Here is an 11,785-nt window from a genome sequence, read left to right on the forward strand (position 1 = left end):
CCAAAAGCAAAAAAAAAAGAGACACGTGTACCCCAATGTTCATCTCAGCACTGTTTATAATAGCCAGGACATGGAAGCAACCTAGATGTCCATCAGCAGATGAATGGATAAGAAAGCTGTGATACATATACACAATGGAGTATTATGCAGCCATTAAAAAGAATACATCTGAATCAGTTCTAATGAAGTGGATGAAACTGGAGCCTATTATACAGAGTCAAGTAAGACAGAAAGAAAAACACCAATACAGTATACTAATGCATATATATGGAATTTAGAAAGATGGTAATGATAACCCTGTATGCAAGACAGCAAGAGATACAGATGTATAGAATAGTCTTTTGGACTCTGTGGGAGAGGGAGAGGGTGGGATGATTTGGGAGAATGGCATTGAAACACGTATAATATCATATATGAAACGAATCGCCAGTCCAGGTTCGATGCATGGTACTGGATGCTTGGGGCTGGTGCACTGAGACGACCCAGAGGGATGGTACGGGGAGGGAGGAGGGAGGGGGGTTCAGGATGGGGAACACGTGTATACCTGTGGCAGATTCATGTTGATGTATGGCAAAACCAATACAATACTGTATAGTAATTAACCTCCAATTAAAATAAATAAAGTTATATTTAAAAAAAATAAAAATAAAAAGAGTAATACATAAATTTATGCTTACAAACATGTTTGCACATATCCCAGGGCCAAATGAATTTATCAAGAAGAACTACATGATGTTCAAGGTCATTCTAATGATTCATTTGTGTATTAGACTGCTAGGGCTGCAATAACAAAATACCACATATTGGGTGACTTAAACAAATGACATTTATTTTCTTACTATTCTGGAGTCTAGAAGTCAAGCAAGATCAAGGTGCTGGCAGGATTGGTTTCTAGAGAGACCTCTCATCCTGGCTTGCAGATGGCTGCCTTCTTGCTGTGTCCTTGAGTAGCCTTTTCTCTGTGTGTGTCCCTCTCTGGTGTCACTTCCTCTTCTAAAGAGAACATCAGTCATATTCAATTAAGACCCAACACTTACAACCTCACTTAACCAAAATTACCTCTTTAAAAGTCCTATCTCAAAACAAAGTCCCATTGGGTGAAGGGACTTCAATATATGAATTGGATGGGTTGGGGGAGGGGTACAAAAATTCAGCTCCTGTGCTTTGCGGGGCGGGGGGGAGGGTGTAAAAGAAATACAGAGGAATTTAGGCCTCATTTCAAGTCTCATTGTATTTCTGGAGAATATTGCTAAAAAGATGTGAGGGGCCTGCTATTTAATCCCTGAATGTAGGAGTGATGGTGAATGTAGGAGGGGAGTATTGTTTTGGAGAAAAAGAGAACTCACCAAGATACAAGGAAAGTGAAAGTCGCTCAGTTGTGTCTAACACTTTGAGACCCCATGGACTATACAGTCCATGTAATTCTCCAGGCCAGAATACTGGAGTGGGTAACTGTTCCCTTCTGCAGGGGATCTTCCAAACCCAAGGATCGAACCAGGGTCTCCTGCATTATAGGCAGATTCTTTACCAGCTGAATCACCAGGAAGCCCAAGAATACTGGAGTAGGTAGCCTATCCTTTCTCCAGTGGATCTTCCCAACCCAGGAATTGAACTGGGGTCTCCTGCATTGCAGGAGGTTTCTTTACCAGCTGAGTTACCAGGGAATCCCCTGAGAGCAAATCAGGGTCTGTTCTAGAGATAATATGAAATATTGCTAAGATTTTTATTTACTTTCTTAGAGCAGCTCTAGGACTTTATATGATATACATGAGAATCTTAATTATTTAATCCTATAGGTTATACAAGGTTTATTAAGAAGACAAGTCATTACAACATGGAAATACCCACTAAAAACTAACCAGTTGAAACATTGGTAAACACTCAAGGCTCACTTTCTATTTAATTATTGTTGTTCAGTCATCAAGTCATGCCCGACTCTTTGCAACCCATGGACTGCAACACTCCAGGCTTCCCTGTCTTTCACTATCTCTAGGAGTTTTCTCCTGGAGCTGGCTCATACAGGCTCTCAGAAATGGTGTACATGTGCCTTTCCAACTCCACACTCAGTGACATCACATTTGGTCACTTGGAATAGACCACAGTGGAGAATCTATACGAGGCAATTGGGAAACACTATAAACCAGATCTCTTTGTTTTTCTGAGAACTTATTGTTCAAGATTTACCAGCAAATCATTGAATTGATTCATGGCCTTTGAATCAATATCACTGCTGAGTCACTTGTTGCCTATTGTTCAAAATAAAAATTCAATGTAAACAAAAGGCAGCATGAAACTCAATATCCTGCAACGGATGTTAGATTTTATGACATTGTTGAAAGAGGTCCTGTGCTAATATCCATGGCATACACATTTGTTGTTGTTTAGTCACTAAGTTGTATCTGACTCTTCTGCAACGCTATGGACTGTAGCCTGCCAGACTCCTCCATCCATAGGATTTCCTAGGCAAGAATACTAGAGTGGGTTGCCATTTCCTTCTCCATGGTCAACTTTCAATTATCCATTATCACTGTCTACTTTTAACTGTTAACCTTCAGCTTTCATTAACCATTTCTTTTTAAGAGAAGCACAATAAAGCACACATCATGCTTTGACAGACATAGTAAGCAGATTCTAGAAGTCCTACAACCACAAGTTTTTTAAAAGCTTGGCTGAAGTCAGACTTTAATATGAGATATTATTAACTCATTCTCTAAAGCAGATCTACCAGGGCATCCATCAAATGACATATTTTAGACTTCTGAGGGCTTCCCTGGTGGCTCAGATGGTAAAGAATCCGTCTGCAATGCAGGAGACCTGGGTTCAATCCCTGGGTTGGATTGAACCCCTAGAGGAGGGCATGTCAACCCACTCCAATATTCCTGCCTGGACAATTCCACGGATAGAGGAGACTGTCAGGCTATAGTCATGGAGTCGCAAAGAGCTGGACCACTGGGTAATTAAGCACAGACTTCTGAAGGGCTCCCCAGGTGGTGCTAGTGGTAAAGAATCCACTTGCAAATGCAGGAGACATAAGAGACATAGGTTCAATCCCTGGGTCAGGAAGATCCCCTGGAGAGGGTATGGCAACCCACTCCATTACTCTTGCCTGGACAGAGGAGCCTGGCAGCCTACAGTCCATAGGATCACAAAGGGTCAGACATGACTGAAGCGACTTGGCACACAGACTTCTCAAATCTTTTTCTCGCATTTTTTTTTCCTTTTGGGGTGTGAGGGGAGGGTGGCATACCAAATTACTTTACTTGAAGGAATGGTACTAAGGAAAGAACTTAAGTAGCATAACCCAAACACAGATCCACTGCCTTGATAACCAGGGAAGTCATCCCTGTAACTATGGGAAGTCAGCCTAAGGCTTAGCTCTCATCACAGTTTCCCAGTATGTGCTTGTCAAAGAGATACTCTGCCATGCCAGACTCAGGGGACCCCCGTCTTGCACAGGTTGGTTGCATGGTCACCCAGTTCTTTGTTGGATTTCTCCTGCTCATTCAGGTAATGAGTCCCAATGAAGTCACACAAATGGGGGTCATTTCTGTCAGTGACCAGTCTATGCAGTTCCAGTAGTGACTGATTCACACTTTTTTCCAAATGTAGCACACATTCCATTGCATTCCACCCATTCTCCCAGTCATCAAGGTCTAGTTCCTTAACATCCTAAGGGAAGATTCGGCCACTTTACTGGTTCTGCAGCTTCATTAGTTTCTCAGCATGTTCCCTCTCATCACAAGATTGGTGAAGAAAGTACTTGGCAAAGTTCTTCAAAGCTACATCATCACAGTCAAAATAGGATAACACAGACATAGCAGGCAAACAGCTCCAGATCGATGGGGTAGTCGATGGCATCCTCCGAGTCCTGGCAGTAGTCCAGGCAGCATCTGCAAGAGGATGCAGTCATCCTGGAAGGTGGCTGAGAGGTGGAGGTGGGGGCCTGGGATGGGTAGAGGGCTCTGGGTGGGTGGTGCTGAGGGCTGACTCTGAGCAGCTGGCCAAGGCAAGGGACGAGCACCAAGTTCCATCCAAGCACTGTTGAAGCAGGAAATTGTGGTGATTCTCCAAAAGGATTGCCTCTCTTATGGGTTTTTGAAACAAGTAAATGACTAAGTAAATGAAAAAGTAAATGACTAAGTTAAAGTTGCCATGCTCAGTCACTCAGTCATGTCTGACTCTGCGGCCGCATGGATTGTAGCCCATCAGGCTCGTTTGTCCATGGAGTTTCCCAGGCAAGAATACTGGAGTGGGTTGCCATTTCCTTCTCTATAAGTTTCCATCAGTTCAGTTCAGTTCAGTCGCTCAGTCGTATCAGACTCTTTGCAACCCCATGGACTGCAGCACGCCAGGTCTCCCTGTCCATCAATAACACCCAGAGGTTACCCAAACTCATGCCCATCGAGTCAATGATGCCATCCAACCATCTCATCCTCTGTCGTCCCCTTCTCCTCCCGCCTTCAATCTTTCCCAGCATCAGGATCTTTTCCAATGAGTTATTCAAATCAGGTGGCCAAAGTATTGGAGTTTCAGCTTCAGCATCAGTCCTTCCAATGAATATTCAGGACTGATTTCCTTTAGAATGGACTGGCTGGATCTCCTTGCTGTCCAAGGGACTCTTAAGACTCTTCTCCAACACCACAGTTCAAAAGCATCAATTCTTTGCTGCTCAGTTTTCTTTATAGTCCAACTCTCACGTCCATACATGACTACTGGAAAAACCATAGCTTTGACTTGATGGACATTTGTTGGCAAAGTAATGTCTCTGCTTTTGAATATACTGTCTAAGTTGGTCATAACTTTTCTTCCAAGGAGTAAGCATATTTTAATTTCATGGCTGCAGTCACCATCTGCAGTGATTTTGGAGCCCAAAAATATAGTCTGTCACTGTTTCCATTGTTTCCCCATCTTTTTGCCAGGAAGTGATGGGACTAGATGTCATGATCTTAGTTTTATGAATGTTGAGCTTTAAGTCCACTTTTTCAGTCTCCTCTTTCATTTTCATCAAGAGGCTCTTTAGTTCTTCTTCACTTTCTGCCATAAGGGTGGTGTCATCTGCATATCTGAGGTTATTGATATTTCTCCTGGCAATCTTGATTCCAGCTTGTGCTTCACCCAGCCCAGCATTTCTCATGATGTACTCTGGATATAAGTTAAATAAGCAGGGTGACAATATGCAGCCTTGACATACTCCTTTCCCGACTTGGAACCAGTCTGTTGTTCCATGTCCAGTTCTAACTGTTGCTTCTTGACCTGCATACAGATTTCTCAGGAGGCAGGTCAGGTTTCCATACTATGAATCAAAATAAAAACCACCTTAAAGTTTAAGAGGTTAATTTAATTAACCATACTCAAAGTTAGTCTGTTTTGTGGGTTTTAAACTGGAAATGCATAAAAAGCAAGTAGTTTGAAAGTTTGATCTTTTCCAGTGTTGTTTTGCTTACAAATCTATTCTTCTTTCCTACTGTCACCACCTGACCTTAAGTAGGTATACACTATCCACTTTTAACTCTTTAACAGAGCAAAATTGAGTGGGACACAGCCTACTCACACATTAATATTCACCTTCTTTGTCTCTCCTTCTCTCTCTCAGATACACAGAGACACAATCATTCATCATTCACTCAGGTCAGGTCTACTGTCCTTATAGCCAAGAGTCAGCATCTCAAACCTGTAGGAACAAGAGATGGGCAGAGAATGTAAAGAAATCTACAGCGAGATAACCAAGTTGAGTGCATTGAGCATGGTACCAGAGGCTGGGGATACAAAGGCAAGTACAATTAGATTTTACTGAAAAGGAAATGGGCTCAATGAGTCATATGACTGGCCCAAAGACAATTATTTTGGCCAACAAGAGACAGAACTGGAATTCAAATGCCTGGACTCTTAAAAGCAGACAGCCCTCCAAATGACCACCTTCAAAGGACCTACAATCTAGTAGATAAAAGAGATTGATCAATACTGAAATGTGTTTTGTTTTGAGGAAAGGAGTGGGCTGGAGGGAAGGAAACTCACCTATCCTGGATAGGAGAGGAGAGTTGCTAAAGCTTCTTGGAAGATGGCTGGTTCCTCTAAGCTGTGGAAGACCAGCGACTATAGTAAGGTAAGAATTAAGGGAAAGGGCATTCTGGGCAAAGAAAACACACAGAGAAAAATCAAATAGGGAACTGCAAATTTCACATTTCTGAGTCATACATTCAGGAAGAGTACTGAGGAAGATAAAGATATTGAGGTAGGGTACTTCCCTGGTGATCCAGTGGTTAAGATTCTGTGCTCCCAATGCAGGGAGCCCAGCTTCAACCCCTGGTCAAGGAACTAGATCCCATGTGCCACAGCTAAAGATCCTGCATGCTACGACTAAGACCTGATGCGGCCAAATAAACAAACAAATATAAATAAATAATTTAAAAGAAAAAAATGATGCTGAGGTAAAAAGGAGTCAGAGTAGGGAGAGGGGAGAAGGGGATGTCTGGAATGCCAACTGAGAAGTTGCCACTTGAAGGGTTTTAAGTGGGAGACATTGTGAGATATGTGGTTGATGACAGGCACACTGGTGGAAACGAACTGGATGCCCTGGAAAAGAAGTGAGAATGGCAGCTAGGAGGTCAGATAGAAATAAAGCAATAGCTCCTTTTATGTGGTCCCTGATTGGTCAAGTTCATCCTACACAAGGACACAGTAGGAATTGGTCACAGAAATAATAGAGCAGCACAGAGGCCAGTTCAAAACTATGATATAAGGGACAAATGCTTCTACATACCAAATACACCATAGCTGACCCTGGCTCTTCAGACTTAAGACTTTTTTGCTCAGCTACAATTTAATGAAAGATCCTTAGATTATTCTATAGTCTTTCTACACCGCAGATTGTTCAACATTAAGGACTATATCTTATTTCTATCTGTAAATCCTTCATTATTCACTGTACACACAGTGACTTACACATAAGTGCTCTGTTAGTGCTTTTTTAAAAATCCTTTCATTTTACAAATGAGCACTTTCTATACACCATGTTCCAGGGACCAAGGAAACAGATTAGAACCATACTCTCACGGAGCTTATCTTCTAGTTTGAGAAACAGACAGTAAACAAATACATAATATTTTCAAGAAGTGATACCACTTAACATAGGGATAGAGTGATGAAGGCTGTAATTTTTCTTATAAAGGCTCTAGTTTAGATAAGATGATCAGAGAAGGTCTCTCTGATGAGATGAATATGAGTAAAGCCCATAACAAAAGTACCTGAAACAGAGTATTCCAGACAGAAAAGTGCACAGGGTGTTTATGACACAGCAAGAAAGCCACGGTAGCTACAGCAGAGGGACCATAAGGACAAGGGTAAGGCAATGAGATTAGAGAGGTGACTGGGGATCAAATTATGTAGGGACTTGGATATGAATTTCTTTAGGTGTAATTGAAGATGAAATTTCACTTCTTTATGGTGAGTCCCATTCTCAAAAAACACAAAGGAATAGGATTAGTTGTAGAAAATCTTAGAGGTAGATCTACTGCTCAAAGGCATTGCAAAACATTCTTAAACTAAGTAAGCATGATTATTATTTATTACTTGGAAATCTATCCACTCCCACCCTACACTAAGAATCTTATTGTCTCCAATAAGACAATTTAGAATAGACTTGAGGGGGAGGGTAGATTTCTGAAATAACAGTTCAAAAATATCTTTCAAAAAGGTAATTTTCCTGTTCTAGCCAAGGCAGTATTCCTGTTCTATCCTAGTCAATCCACTAAGCTATGCTTTTTTTAAAAAAGGCCAAGGCTTATCTTCTCCAGTCATGCAGGGTTCTACTTCTCATCACACATCAAGGGTCGTTCCTGACTACTGTTTCCATGAGATTAAACTTCCAAACCTCAGATTCCTCCAATCACTCAACAGGTAGCATAAGAATTACATCAATTGTGAATTACATTCCATGATTCTAGCACAAGGGGTATAAAAGATCTGCAATTGATTCTACTACAAGCAGTGTGTATAAATGCTGAGATTGCCCTGGAATGAGATGATAATTAATAGATATTTCTCACACAAAGATGAAGGTCAGGCATTCCGTGTTACTAAATCCCCTATGAGCATGACTTTCCTTGCAACACTTTCTGCTGTCAAAGTAGCAAAACAGAAAAATACAAAAGAAACAGCTTGGGTCAGAACAAGGGGAGAACGGAGTTTGAGAATGGAAAGAAGAGCATGGAACAGAAGATGTGAAAAGAGAAAGTACTTTGGAATGAACTAATGGAGGGAGGAGAATGAAAAGAGAAACACACAGGAAGGTAGGGCACACACTGATATCATCCCGCACTGTGGTTTACTTGTGTGTCTGTGCCCTCCTGGATTGGATCCCCCAGTATCTAGGTGGTTTGTAGTGATGCATTCCCAGCACAGAGCCCACTAAGCCCTGCTCACACTCAGCACTAAATTGTTTGTGGAGGTATGAAAATGAAAGGATTGCTCTCTCTTCCCCCTCTTTCACCATATATCTTCCTGACTTCTATAAAACCTAGTTTGCTATTTATTCTTTTGTTTCTATTCAGCTTTTTTTTTTTTTTTTTCCCCTCCTCTGTCCTGTAAGTCAACCCACGTGTGCGCCCTCTGTCGTATTACCAAAATGTGGCAGCCAGAGCCAAAATGATAGGACCAAAGGGGAACCGTCTATGACCAAAGCTGCCCGCCAGACTTAGGCAGAGACTACACAGAAATGGCATCAGAAAAAAAGGCAATTGCAATGATCATAAGAGAAACACAAAAGAAGTGAGCTGCCAGGCTGCTGAAAGGGAAGGCTCAAATCTTCTCGTGCCTACAAACATTTGCTGTGACAGCCTTTTATTGGAGCTGTTGACATGCGTCATGGGTTAAGGGCAGAGTGTTAAGAGAGGTTCTGTCTAGGACAGAAACAAGAAAAGGTACTCACAGGAGAAAGAAGGACAGAGAAGAATTCCAGGGCCTGGATGTGCGGGAGATAGACGAGAAGAGGAACTCAAGACCAGCTTGGAATTGTAAGGGATAATCTGTAAGTGACTGGGGCTTATAAAGCAGCCTCAAGTATGGGATGAAGTGAAGGCCCCTAAAGGCGAGAAAGAGTGAGGCCTCACCCGAAAGAGAAATAGCAGAACGAAGACACACCCCTGCAGCTACTTCACACCTAATGCCCCCGTGCAAGGTGCTTCCCTGACCAGCTTGGACCCACTGGCTTCCAAGATTCCTCGCTACAAGCTGCACCGCGGAGCGCTGAACTACAATACCCATAGTGCCCCACGCGCAGGCCGAGTGAACCGCCCTCTTCTGATCCCCACTAGCCAATGGGTTTCGCCATCTTCCTCTGCCCCTGGAAATACCACAGGGGGAGTCAGCGCTTCCGGTCCCGTGTTCTCTTTGGCCCTCAGGGAATCCAAAGATGTAGAGCTTACGGAGAAGCCGTAAGGCAGCGGTCCTAGGTGTAATGAAGGGATGGTCCATGGCATGGGTTCCGCTAACAGAACGTGAGCTGTTTAGGCTAACAGATGGCACCAAACCTCTGCTCTTAGGCCCCTTCCTCACCTCTTCCGGGGCGGACCTCAGACCTTCAACACATGCGCACTGTCCTTCCTCCGCCCCTGTGATGGGGCGAGCCTAGGACCTTTAGCACATGCGCACTTCACATTCTCTGGGACTGACCTCGGACTTGCAACACTAGTACCCCTAGACAAAGACCTGACAGACTGTCTGGGGTTTCTGGTTGTTTCCGTTGCTATGCTCAGGACATTGTATTTTGGGTAATGCTGTTTTTTGATGTTGTTGTTTTAACTTTCTCTTGTTTAACATCGGGAAGCAGCAATGAAGTGTTATTGAAAAATCCCTAAAGCTGGATTTGAAATATGCACTTTGTAACACACCAGCTTTGGGGTATTGAGCAGGTCATTTATTCTCGCTGCTGGCAGGGCTGTATGCAAACTACTGGTGCCCACAGCCCTCCAGGTCCCCGTAGGACTGTAGTTTCCAGGCCACTGGAAACTTTTAAGAGGAGTGCACCAGAAAACCAAATGACCGAGCTGAGCATTGGTGGAGCATCGTCGAATGCAGTGAAAGAAAGGAACTGGAAATGGGACGGCATTTGTGGGGCCAGCTGGAAGGAGAAATGGGGAAATAAAAGTTTTGTTGGGTTTTCCCTTCTATCTGCAATTGCTGATAATTCTCCATTTAAATATCATCCCATCTGACTTTTCTCCACCCCTATTGTCATTCACAGATCAAGATCATCTCTTGCTTAAATTCTCTCCAGTCCCCACCCCACCCCCTGTTGAACTAAACTGCAAACATGATCATTAAAATGTGTCATGACTTCTCTTTGCTCTTATTGTCTGGTCTCTTCCTTCTCCACCAGTCTTCTCTCACTCTTTGTTCGAATCACCTTCAAATACTTTTAACACAGGAGGCTGCTTCTTAATGCCTGGCCTTTTTATGTGTGGAAACAATGTAACAAACACTCTGAATTCTGCTGATCACAGTCCTGGGTTGGTTTCAAGCAGTGCCTTCCACCATACTCCATCAATTCTTCCTTTTCCTCTCTGAAAGATTCTGTAGCTTTCTATTTGTTTAGTTATTAGAAGTCCAGCCTAGTGTAATGAGTCCATTTTAAAGCTTCAGTCTCACATCAAGTTTACATAGCTTCCTTACCCTCAGCACCAGCCAACCTTCAGCATGGGATGCCATTTGGGGAACTGGTACATCCTGTCCTTTAATAGAACTCTCTGTTTTGCTAACTTGTTGTGTTGGAACCTGGAGGAAGGACTGGGACGGCCTAGGAGGAAGGGCAAAATGTCCTTTTCCCTAACTGGGCAAGTCATGGTAATCATCTGTTTGTCGTTTGACTCTCAGGCTAAAGCTGACTGATAGTGGATACCTTCCATTTAGAAGATGCCCAAATGCTAATGCTTAGACTCTCAGGCTAAAGCTGACTGATAGTGGATACCTTCCATTTAGAAGATGCCCAAATGCTAATGCTTATGGGCACATGGATTAGTTTCCTGGGAGCTCTCCCCATTGCACAATCCCCTGATGGGAAATCTGCTCCAATCTAACTGCTTCCCACAATGCCTCAGGTCCTGCCTTTGGCTGTATAACTAAGCTCCCTGGCTACTGGTCTTCTTGGGAGGACGACCAGCAAGATGGCTCAAACTCTGACTTTTCACACTGTTCTTTTGACTTACAGGAAATTCATACATCCTACTAAACCACATTGTACAAGTGACAGCTCTTTTCCAGTCAACCCTCATTCTTTACTCCAGTGATCACAGAGAAGAGATCAGCAAGCCCATCAGCAGATATCCAACCAAGGACTGAGATGCAGTCTCTCCTTGCCAAGCCACCAATTTCTAAGAGACCCCTCACTCTAAGGAGGTGAGGACAAAATGCACAGCACTTGATCCTCTGACTGGTGATGGACACGTGACTCCATCAATCCCTTTCCCCTTTCCACCTCCACACCATCTTCTATTTATTTCCTGGGGAGGTAGAGGACGGGGTACTGGGGATATAGCAGAACTGACTTGCCACCTCTTGATGGTACCTTTTACTTTTGTGGCAAAACTGAGAATTCCAGGGTACCGAATGAATCCTGCTTAACATCCTGAAACAAAAAAAGCTATCTCCTTTGCCCAAAATACTTGCCACATACTTCAACACCTTCTCTTCCCCCCTCCCTTTATCTGTGATTAGCTCCTTCTCATCTTTTACTATCAATGTATCACTGTAAATATCATCACTGCCAAGAAGAAATTCTAACACTGCCAAG

At 43.1% G+C, this 11,785-nt stretch overlaps 1 pseudogene; it reads right to left on the reverse strand.

Moving 5' to 3' along the window:
- Nucleotides 1-1,771: 1,771 nt before the first annotated feature.
- Nucleotides 1,772-9,273, reverse strand: LOC129654580 (ferritin heavy chain-like; annotated as a pseudogene).
- Between the last annotated feature and the right edge of the window lie 2,512 nt (nt 9,274-11,785).

Source organism: Bubalus kerabau, chromosome 6, assembly GCF_029407905.1.
Source record: "Bubalus kerabau isolate K-KA32 ecotype Philippines breed swamp buffalo chromosome 6, PCC_UOA_SB_1v2, whole genome shotgun sequence".
Lineage (NCBI taxonomy): Eukaryota > Metazoa > Chordata > Mammalia > Artiodactyla > Bovidae > Bubalus > Bubalus kerabau.